We start from the raw sequence: 11,576 nt of genomic DNA, 5'->3' as shown, positions 1-11,576 counted from the left end.
TTCCCCAGGAAGTCCTCTGTGCCATTCAGAAATATGCCCTGAGGACTGTACAACCTTCGAGGACATATTTTTGTATCCCACAGATCAATCCTGCCTGGGGAAGGGGAGGCTGTCAAAAGTTGCCAATTCCCTGCTGCACAAAGGCAGTGAGTTGGGAGCTCTGTCCGCCTGCTCTCTCAGTGCACCACTGCATCCTTGCTCTGTACGGCAGCCTCTATGCGCAACTCTTTTGCTCCAAACAGGCTCAGTTTCTTGTGAACTTGATCATGGACAGAAGGTTGTATGTCTGTCCGTAATGTGGTGAGCACACTTCCACAATGGGTTTACCACAAACATTATGTATGTGTGTATACACCCTAAATTAATCTAAGTATGGGGGGGGCATGTGGGAGAAGATGCTTCCTAAGGTGCCTGAGATAACTAGGTGTTTTTGTTTTCTGTTTGCTTCATAAACTATATTCACATTGAGCAATCTTACAGCTGAGCGATCTTTAATTCATGAGAACAATGAGGTCAGCCAAGGTTTCATCATTTTCATGTGGTGCCTCTAGCAGTAATTATAGGCTATAACAGGCAGCAACTAACTACTAGGACAATCCGAGATGTATAGCACATTGTCAAAAGGAAACATATTCTGTTTCCCAACATTGCAGGTAGTTGTGCTGGTCCAGTAGTGTTCTTCAGGCTGGGTATTTAAGTGAAAAGCAAACAGGAGGAGCGGAGGGGGGTGCATAGCTAGGGGAGAGGGGGCCCGTGTTTGCCCATCTCTCTGGCGGCTTCTCGGAGTGAAGGAGATGATGAAGAAAATAGGGAGGGGGGAGCTGGGGGGAGGCCTCAGGAGCTGGGGCCCCCAGGTTCTTTGAACCTATCTTCTCAATCACAGCTACCCCCCCCCCCGCCGAGGAGGAGGTGGTAGAAAGAAAAGCCTCCGTCTGCAGATCATAACAGTTTTAAGATGGAAGAGATACTTTGCAGACTAATTAGGTTAGACTTAATTAGCTTCTATTGACTCTTCACCTACTGCACCTCCTAAAACTAATTTCCAGCTTTGCTAATATGAGAACAGAGGAAGCTGCTTTATACCGAATCAGACCATTGGTCCATCTAGCTCAGAAAATTGTCTACCCCAGGGCTGCCCCACTTCAGCCCTCCTGAAGATGTTGGACTACAACTCCCATCATCCCTGACTTTTGGCCAATCTGTCTGGGGATGTCGGATGTAGTCCAAGAACAGCTGGAGGGCACAATAATATCACTGGGGATAATGGGAGTTGCAGGTCAACAAGGAGGCTCTCCTTAGTTGAACTGCAACTCACATGATCTCCAGCCCCAATAAATTGTGACTGAGGATGATGGGAGCTGTAATTCAATAACAGCTGGAGAGCCAAGGTTGTCCACCCCTGTTCTAAGGGGAATATCTGACAGTGCTCACATGTAGTCTCCTATCCACATGCAAGCCAAGGTGGACCCTGTTTAGTCCTTCTCCCTGAACAAATCACATTTTAAAAAAAACTTCTGCTCTCTACCTTCCGAAGGACCCATGTTTTTTAATTAGTGTTCATGACCTGAATCACTGATTTTTAAAATAAATATGGTTATACAGAAAGGCACAGCAGCCACATGACTCCTTTACCCCAGACCTTTTGCAGCAGGCACAGCCTAACTGAATGCACACCTCCAATGGAGTATGTTTCATGGAAATAATGGAACTCAAGGGGACTTCTTTCCAGCAAACATGCTTATGACTGCAAGGCAGATCTGCAAGGTTTCCCCACAACCCCCACCATTCCATTTGAAGACTACTACAGTTCTCAAGAACATCCTCCTCCCTGCCCCCACACTGGGTGTGGTTTCTGTTTCTTTTTTAAAACAGCTTAACAGCAAGCCAGCCTGGAGAACCGGAACACTTACTCACAACTTTGTGACATTTCAGTTAGTCATAGTAAAGGTATTGTGCTACTGTTGTTGCCATTTAGATATTTATTTCAGTCAATGAGCAATGCCATATTTTTTGTTAATGAATAATCAGGTTTGTTTGCTACATTGTCTACATTATCTTGGCAGTGGGGTGGGGGTGAGGTGGGGGGCTTAAGATGTAGGATGTGGAGATTTAGGATTCCAAAGTAGAATTAGGCACTCTAGGCTCTGCTAAACTGTGGTAACGGAGATGAAAAAGAGGTTTCCTGCTTTAGTGAAAGCCATCTAATGGCACAGCAGGGAAATGACTTGACTAGCAAGCCAGAGGTTGCCGGTTTGAATCCCCGCTGGTACGTTAATTTTTAACACCTATATCGGGCATCAGCGATATAGGAAGGTTCTGAAAGGCATCATCTCATACTGCATGGGAGATGGCAATGGTAAACCCCTCCTGTATTCTACCAAAGACAACCACAGGGCTCTGTGGTCGCCAGGAGTTGACACCAACTCAACAGCACACTTTACCTTTACTTCAGTCACATCTCTGTGTTTTTGTATCCGTATATCATAATCCCTGCTAACTGGGTAAAAGGGGCATCTTTAAAATTCTGTCTTGCTTATACTTAACACACAGAGAGAGATACTGTCCCTGCCAGTCCCAGCACGGTGCCTTTCCACAGGCTGTTCCTGATGGCTCCCTTGTGTTTCTCTTTAGACAGTAAGTCCTCTTGGAACAGGGGAACATAGGAAGCTGCCTTATATGGAATCAGACCATTGGTTCATCTAGCTCAGTATTGTCTACCCAGTTTGGCAGTGGCTTCTCCAAGGTTGCAGGCAGGAGTCTCTCTCAGCCCTATATTGGAGATTCCAGGAAGGGAACGTGGAACTTTCTGCATGCAAGCATGGAGATGCTCTTCCCAGAGCGGCCCCATCCCCTGACAGGAATATCTTACAGTGCTCACACATCTCCCATTCAAATGCATACCAGGCAGACCCTGCTTAGCAAAGGAGGCAATTCATGCTCGCTACCACAAGATTGTTTTGTGCATTTTCCTATGTAAATCACTTTGAGAACTTCTTTGTTGTTGAAAAGCCTTATAGAAATATTATTTATGGTTGTTATTGGCATTTCCAAATAATTTGGGTAGATAAATGAGCTCTAAGGGTCCTGTGTAGTTAGAAAGTTATATGCTTTCTGGAAATGTTATTTGTTTGTTTTTACATTGATACCCCACTTTTCCTGCAAAGAGCCCAGAGCAGTGTACACGGTCATGTTTATCCCCACAACCACCCAGTGAGGTAGGTTAGGCTGAGAGAGAAGTGACTGGCCCAGAGTCACCCAGTGAGTTTCGTGGCTGACAGGGGATTTGAAAGCCCTATAGATTATATATATATCACAGGTGCAGTTGTGATCAAGCTGTGAGTATGAAAGGAGAAAGCTGCATATAAAATGTTTTATAACATCATGTATAAACTGCGTATGACACCATGAGGCTGTTCTCATGCGTAGGGAAGTCCAGCCTGGGTTAGACTGCACATGAGAACCATCTGGATCGGTCCTGATTCCGGTGGGGTCGCGCCACCTATCCTGGCTGTTAGCCGAGGTTGAGGGAGCCAGCATAGCGTAGTGGTTAGAGTGTTGGACTAGGACCAGGAAGACCCGAGTTTCAATCCCCGTTCAACCATAAGTAAGCTTTTGCTTACTTTTCGACCTGGCCAATTGCGGAGTTTGAGTCTCTCCTTGGACAGGGTTGCGCTGCCCCTGAAAGAGGTGGTCTGCAACTTGGGAGTCCTCTTGGACTCACGGCTCCTGCTCGAGCAGCAGGTGGAGGTCGTGGTCAGAGGTGCCTTTGCCCAGCTTTGGCTGGTTCACGTATCTCGACCGGCAGGCCCTGGCAATGGTAACCCATGCCCTCATCACCTCTCGTTCAGATCACTGTAATGCGCTCTACCTGGGGTTGACTTTGAAGATGACCCGGACGCTTCAGTTGGTCCAGAATGTGGCGGCCCACCTGCTTATGGGCACTAGGAGACATGATAGTGTGACACCTCTCTTGTAGGTGCTGCACTGGTTACCTATTTGCTTCTGGGTCCAATTCAAAGTGCTGGTTCTCACCTTTAAAAACCTTCAGGGCTTAGCACCTGCTTACCTTCAGGACTGCCTTTCCTGGCCAGTCCTGTCCCATCCTGTAAGATCCTCTCAGGTTGCCCTTCTTTCAGTCCCTGGTCTCAAAGAAGTCCATAGTACTAGGGCCTGTGGAAGGGCTTTCTCTGTTTCTGCACCCCTACTGTGGAACTCTCTTCCCCTCTAGATTTAGTCTGCCTCCTTCTTTTCAGCCTTTAAATCTTTACTGAAGACATTTCTTTTCCGCCAGGCATTTGCCCTTTAATTTAAGGTGGTGGTTGTTTGCTTTTAACTCTCGGATGCTGTTCTTGCTTTGTACACCACCCTGAGTCTGTGGATTGGGCTGTATATTAAATCTTTAAACAAACAAACACTGGGTGACTCTGTATCTCTCAGCCTAACCTACCTCACAGGGTTGTTGTGAGGATAAAAATAACCATGGACTCCTCAGAGGAAGAGCGGGATATAAATGTAAAAATAAATAAACATGTGCTTTGTAATGACCTTTATCCTCTGCCCTACAATATAATGCATTGTCAGGAATGGCTGGGACCAGAACCAGGGACCCATCTGTATATGACTGTTTGGCATGGTGAAAGATACAGCCGCACTGTCCTTCCACTCCCCAGGCAGAATTATCCAGGACCTGAATCTTAACCTTATTACCAGGGTCTGCTGGACATGTGTCAGCTGCCACGGTGTGTGTGTCTATGCGTTTCTTAAAGTGGGGGGAATTAGCCTCAAATGGGTGCAGCAGAATGCAGACCTGTGAACAGCAAGAAAAATACTCAAAGTCCCGTGGGATTGTGGCCATGATGTGGATGCACTGGAAGGGAAAGAGAGAGAATGAAGACATGACTTTGAAAATGAGTTGTTTTGTGGAGGGATAACAGGGTTACAGGAGTGGGAAATGAAAAAGAAGTGGTTAATCTTGCATCATATTTACCAAGTTATTGTACTGGGAAGGGGGATAGAGGCTTGAGGGTGGCGAGAAAAGAGAAAAAGAGAAAGTGTTTGCCGTAGTCAGCATAGTTTAGTGGCTAGAGTGTTGGACTAGGACCGGGAAGACCCAAGTTCGAATCCCCATTCAACCATGAAACTCACTGGGTGACTCTGGGCCAGTCATGTATCTCTCACCCTAACCTACCTCACAGGGTTGTTGTGAGGATAAAAATAACCATGTACACCGCTCTGAGCTCCTCAGAGGAAGAGCAGGATATAAGTGTAAAAATAAATTAAGTAAATAAATAAATTTTAGACTGTGAACTGCCCAGGGACCTTTTTGTATGGGGTGGTATAGAAATGTAATCAATCAATCAACCAATCAATAGCTACCTGAATCTAGCTGGGGAATTCCTTCTCTCCGGGGAGCTCAAGCATAAAGCGAGCTCATTGGGTGTACCCGGACAGTGTGGGGCGCAGTGTTCGATGGCAAGTGTGGCACATTCAGGAAGCAAAGGCACCAGGAAAAAGTGAGATTCAAATGCAAGGGCACCCCGGGCAGAGTGCGGGCTTGCAAGAGGGCTGGATGGCAAAAGCATGATTCCATGTTTGTGCAAGTTTTTATTAGCACACACAAATTTGGTTCTTTGCATCTCTATTTAAAAAGATCTCGGAGGTTTGAAATACTTCTGAATGAATCCTCAGGAAGCTGCTACCAGTCAGTGTAAACAATACTGAGTTAGATGGACCAGTGGTCTGACTCAGCAAAAGGCAGCTTCCAACTGCTCAGTCTTCAAAGAGATGAGGATAAATAATGAAAAGGATATATAGGACAATTTAACTATCCGTAAGTCACCCAAGTGTGGTCAGGTGACTCACTATATTACCAAATTAACTGAATACTCAAGAGCATCACTATATTAGAAATGGAAACCACTTTCAAATGTGTTAGCTGCCAAAAAAATAACAATAAATCCCTAGGCAGTGGAATTCTATGATGTAATTGAGAATCTCTGGCAACTGGAACACCCTCACCACCAAAACTATACTGCCAAACATTCTTGTGTGGAAAGCCACATTAGCTAATGTGGTTTCAAACCAGTTTAAAATGTGTGGTTTAGACTGGCCCTAAATCCCAGTTCAGCTCACAAGATCTAGGCAAGTACAGTCTAGGGCAGAGCCACACAACTTTGATTCTCCAGCTATTGGACTACAACTCCCATCATCCCCAGGAACAGTGGCCAATAGTCAGGGATGATGGGAGCTGTAGTCCAGCAACAGCTGGAGGGCCAAAGTTGTGCAGGCAGGGGTGGGCAAACTTGGCCCTCCTGCTGCTGTTGAACTACAACTCCCATCATCCCCAGGAGATGATGTAGTTCAAAAACAGCTGGAGGGCCAGGTTTGCCCACTTCTCTGCTCCAGGGACAAGAAGTGATCTTAGAGCCATTTCCAGTTTCCCCAAAAGACGTCTTAGTTTTTGTTTAACGCATCATAAGAACAGCCCTGCTGGATCAGGCCCAAGGTCCATCTAGTCCAGCAACATGTTTCAAACAGTAGCCCACCGGATGCCTCTGGGGAACCCTCAGGCAAGAGGTATGTGCATGTTCTCTCTCCTGCTGTTGCTCCCCTGCATCTGGTATTCAGAGGCATTTTGCCTCTGAGGCTGGCCTACAGCCCTCTGACTTTTAGCTGTTGATAGACCTCTGCTCCATGAAGTTATCCAAAAACCTCTTAAAGCCTTCAAGGTTGTTGGCTGTCACCACATCTTGTGGCAGAGAATTCCACAAGTTGATTATGCATTGTGTGAAAAAGTACCTCTGTTAGTTGGTCCTAGATTTCCTGGCAATCACTTTCATGGCATAACTCCTGGTTCTAGTGTTATGTGAGAGGGAGAAGAATTTCTCTCTATCCACTTTCTCCACACCATGCATGATTTTATAGACCTCTATCATGTCTCCCTGCAGTTATCTTTTTTCTAAACTAAATAGCCCCAGGTGTTGTAGCCTTGCCTCATAAGAAAGGTGCTCTAGGCCCCTGATCATCTTGCCCTTTTCTGCACCATTTCCAGTTCTACAATGTCTTTGTTTAGATATGGTGACCAGAATTGTACGCAGTACTCCAGGTGTGGCCGCACCATAGTTTTGTATAAGGGCATGATAATATTAGCAGTTTTATTTTCAACCCCCTCCCTAACGATCCCTAACATAGAATTGGCCTTTTTCACAGCTGCCCCACATTGAGTCGACACTTTCAACAAGCTGTCCACCATGACCCCAAGATCCCTCTCCTGGTCAGTCACCGTCAGCTCAGATCCCATCAGTGTATACTTGAAGTTGGGGTTTTTCGTCCCAATGTGCATCACTTTACACTTGCCAACACTGAACCGCATTCGCCATTTTGTTGCCCAGTCACCCAGTTTGGCGAGATCCTTTTGGAGCTCCTCACAATCTGTTTTGTATTTAACTACCCTAAATAGTTTGGTATCATCTGCAAGTTTGGCCACCTCGCTGCTTACCCCTACTTCTAGATCATTTATGAATAAATTAAAAAGCACCATCCCAGTACAGATCCCTGGGGGACCCCACTTTACTTCCCTCCATTGTGAAAACTCTTCATTTATACCTACCCTTTGTTTCCTGTCTTTCAACCAGTTAGCAATCCACATATGTACTTATCCCCTTATCCCATGTCTGCTAAGTTTCCTCAGGAGTCTTTGATGAGGAACTTGGTTGTTGAAAGCTTTTTGGAAGTCCAGGTATACTGGATCACATCCCCATCCCACTTCACAAAATGCTTTAAAAAGCCCCTTTAAAAGTTCTATGCACAACCACCCTTCAATAAAACAAAAGCCCAGCACCACCCTGGTAGCCTTGCCATGTCCCCCAGAATTTAGGGTAGCCCCTGGATTTTGGTTCTTCCACTCGGCTGCTAACTTCCACCCAGATTTACACGGATTTCAGATGTGCTGTCCAGGTTGCCCAGATTTTACTTTGGATCTGATCACATGGGGAAGCAGAGAACTATCTGTCAAATAGCTAGCTAGCTAGATAGATAGATAGATAGATAGTTGTTGCATAATTTGCATTAATATGCAAATTAGACCACCCGGATTTGGGAAGCTTGAATATGGCAACCCTACACATGGAACTAATTGTGTGGTCCACTTAGCTCAGTATTGTCCACACTGATTGGCAGTGACTCTCCAAGCTTTCAGGCAGGAGTTTCTCTCAACCCTACCTGGATATGCCAGGAATTGAACCAGAAACTTTCTGCTTGAAAAGTGGATGCTCAACTCTGAGCAGTTTCCTTCCCCTCTTAGTCACATGACTGTTCCAGGCAGTAGGCCACTGAATACCAGTTGGTATTCATCCCTTGCTGAATATCAGCAAGGGACAGCTATTGCCTTCAGGCACTATTTTATTTGGCTTCCCAGAAACTTCTGGTTGGCCACTGTGGTAAGCAGGATGCTGGATTCTTAGTGCGATACAACAGGAGTCTTATGCTTCTAGCATCTTTTTTTGCCTGTGAAGGGAGTGGAGGGAATTATTGTGGACTCAGCTGCCAACACCTTGCGTTTGTGATAAGAGCTTCATAAAGCATGGTACATTATTCACTGCCCAGCCCTGTCATAATGCTTACACAAATAACTTTGTATTGGCCAAAAATAAAAAATAAAAACCCAACACCACCCCCCACACAAACACAAACATGCAGAATTGCATTTAATTAGACATGTCCCTGATTGCCTGCAGGTAATCTGGCCCTATTAAGAATACACCCCATCCTATGCCTTTCATTTAGGTATAGTAAATTAACTTTCCCCATACGAACCACCCAGTTTCTCAAGACGTTCCCCTCCTTTTCTCTTAAGGTCAAACTAGATGTAACTTTAATACACATTGTTCAACCTTGCATTTTCCCTGCAATCCAGATTTTGTCGTCGTCGTCTTGTTAATAGAGTGAACCAGATCAGAATTGCAGTGGGAGGGGGCTGCAGAGAGAGGAGGGGGTGAACACCTTGACTCCACCAGGGGCCCAGATCCAGATTGTGCACCCCAGCACATGCTACTTGCTTTAGCAAAACAAGCTTCCCTTGACCCCAGACGAAGCTTCCACCCCAAGCAGCGGACATGTGATGGATCAGGGCCATGGCTGGAGTAGAGGATCAAAGCCTCCGACAAGGAATATTTATATACCACTTTTCAACAAAAGTTCCCAAAGCGGTTTACATAGAGAAATAAAAATGAATAAAGATGGATCCGTGTCCCCAAAGGGCTCACAATCTAAAAAGAAACACATGATAGACACCAGCAACAGCCACTGGAGGGATGCTGTGCTGGGGGTGGATAGGGCCAGTGGCTCCCCACATGATCAATAAAGAGAATTGCCACTTTAAGAAGGTGCCTCTTTGCTCAGTTAGCAGGGGATCAGCCGCCGTTCCAATGCACAGCACCAACTTAAGTACTGGCGCTACCTGATGTGGTGCCATGTTGCCGCTGGCCATGCCCCTGATTCTGACCACACCCCCTGGCATCAGCATCAAGGGGCTAGGCCAGAGCTCCACCCTCACCTCTTTCACATGCCACCTTCTCCCACCACTTTCAACCCCATCCATCCCCATGCACGCAGAAGCTTCAGAGGTACAAGAAGGAGAAGGAACAGCAGGTGGGCAAGGAGATCTCTGTAGGCAGCAAGAGGGTGGGATGATTAGACTCGCCACCCTGAGGGGCACAGGACACCTGAGGCAGATGCCTGACCTCACCTCATTAGTGAGCCAAGCCGCCAATCAAGTTTGTGTCCCTCTGTATGCTCTTTACAACAAAAAGGGAAAATGTAGGGTCACATGACACATTCAAGTACCAAGCAATTTAAGCCTGAGAGGAGTTAAGCAGGAGTTCCCAGCCTGTGGTACTCCTGCTGCTGTTGAACTACAACTCCCATCATCCCCAGCTACACACCAGATAACGTAGTGGTTAGAGTGTTGGACTAGGACGGGGTAGACCCAAGTTCAAATCCCCATTCAACCATGAAACTCATTGGGTGGCTCTGGGCCAGTCATGTATCTCTCAGCCTAACCTACCTCACAGGGTTGTTGTGAGGATAAACATAACCATGTACACCACTCTGGGCTCCTTGGAGAAAGAGCAGGATAGAAATGCAACAAACAAACAAACAAATGTGCTGGGAATTATGGGAGTTATAATTCAGCAACATCTGGAGTACCACAGGCTGGGAACTCTTGGACACATTTAGTGCATAATTAGGGCTTGCATGCTTGATTTTTCTAATTCAAATAAGATGCACAACCTAGAGCCCCCTAGAAAGCAAGCCTAGAGCCCTGCTTACTTGGCAAAGAGGCACAAGAGACACCTTTTAATGTGTTGATTCTCTTTATTGAGCAGGGGGAGAGTAACTGGCCCTATCCACCCCTAGCACAGTACCTCCAGTGACTGTTGCTGGTGTCTATCTTATGTTTCTTTTTAGATTGTGAGCCCTTTGGGGACAGGGATCCATCTTATTTATTTATTATTTCTCTGTGTAGACCGCCCTGAGCCATTTTTGGAAGGGCAGTATAGAAAGCGAATTAAAATAATAATAAATAATAATAGTAATGGTAATAATAATATTCCCCTCCACTCAGATGCTATTTATGATAGAAAAAATCAAGCACACAGGCCAGGTAGAAACATAGGTAGCTGCTTTATAGAGCTGAGTCAGACCACTGGTCCATCTAGCTCAGCGTTGTCTACACAGACTGGCAGCAACTTCTCCCAGGTTTCAGGCAGGATTCTTTCCCAGCCCTACCTGGAGATGCCAGGGATTGAACATGGGACCTTCTGCATGCAAAGCAGATGCTCTAGCACTGAACTACAGCCCCATCCTCATTGGTATATGTTCTAGTTTGACTCCCAACAGAAAGTTTGCAGCCTGTCTGGACTAGGAGGCTTGCCCTAAGATCTGCATGTAACAGAGTAAACATCACCACTTTAGTTCCCAGCTTTGGATTCTAAATCCAATATCAGTTTCAACAGACAATACATCCATCACTTCCCTCGCTCTAAACCATAGATTTAGGCAGACACCTGTTCAATACCTCACCATCCTCCATATTCAGTGAAAAAGAATTTTACTATTGCTGGAATGGATTCCTTTTCATAGTCATTACCATAATCTTCCTTTTCATTTTTTTGTCTCGTCTTACAACAGGGGTTCTCTTCAGTCCCCAGATGTAGTTGGACTACAATGCCCATCATCCCCAGCCATAATGGCTGAAGTTGTAATCCAACAACATCTGTAATCCATCCAACATCTGAGGACTCAAGTTTGAGAACCTCTGTACAGCTCCATGAGTCCTATTAGCACATCTAGACAATCAACGCAAGCACAGCTGCTGATGCTACTTTGTTGGGTTACCAGAAATATCCTATGCAATGTTGACAAGGTTTTACAGGCTAAGGAGCAGAAATGCTGAGACTGGCATACGTCCTAACCTTTAGACCTTGTACCTGCACATTCAGCATCTGAAGACCTGTTATAGACAAGGAAAATTCATTCAAACAGCAGCAAGTAAAATTGTACACAGTTTTGCCATT

The sequence above is a fragment of the Hemicordylus capensis genome, chromosome 1, assembly GCF_027244095.1.
Source record: "Hemicordylus capensis ecotype Gifberg chromosome 1, rHemCap1.1.pri, whole genome shotgun sequence".
Taxonomy (NCBI): Eukaryota; Metazoa; Chordata; class Lepidosauria; order Squamata; family Cordylidae; genus Hemicordylus; species Hemicordylus capensis.
This window is presented reverse-complemented; position numbering follows the sequence as displayed.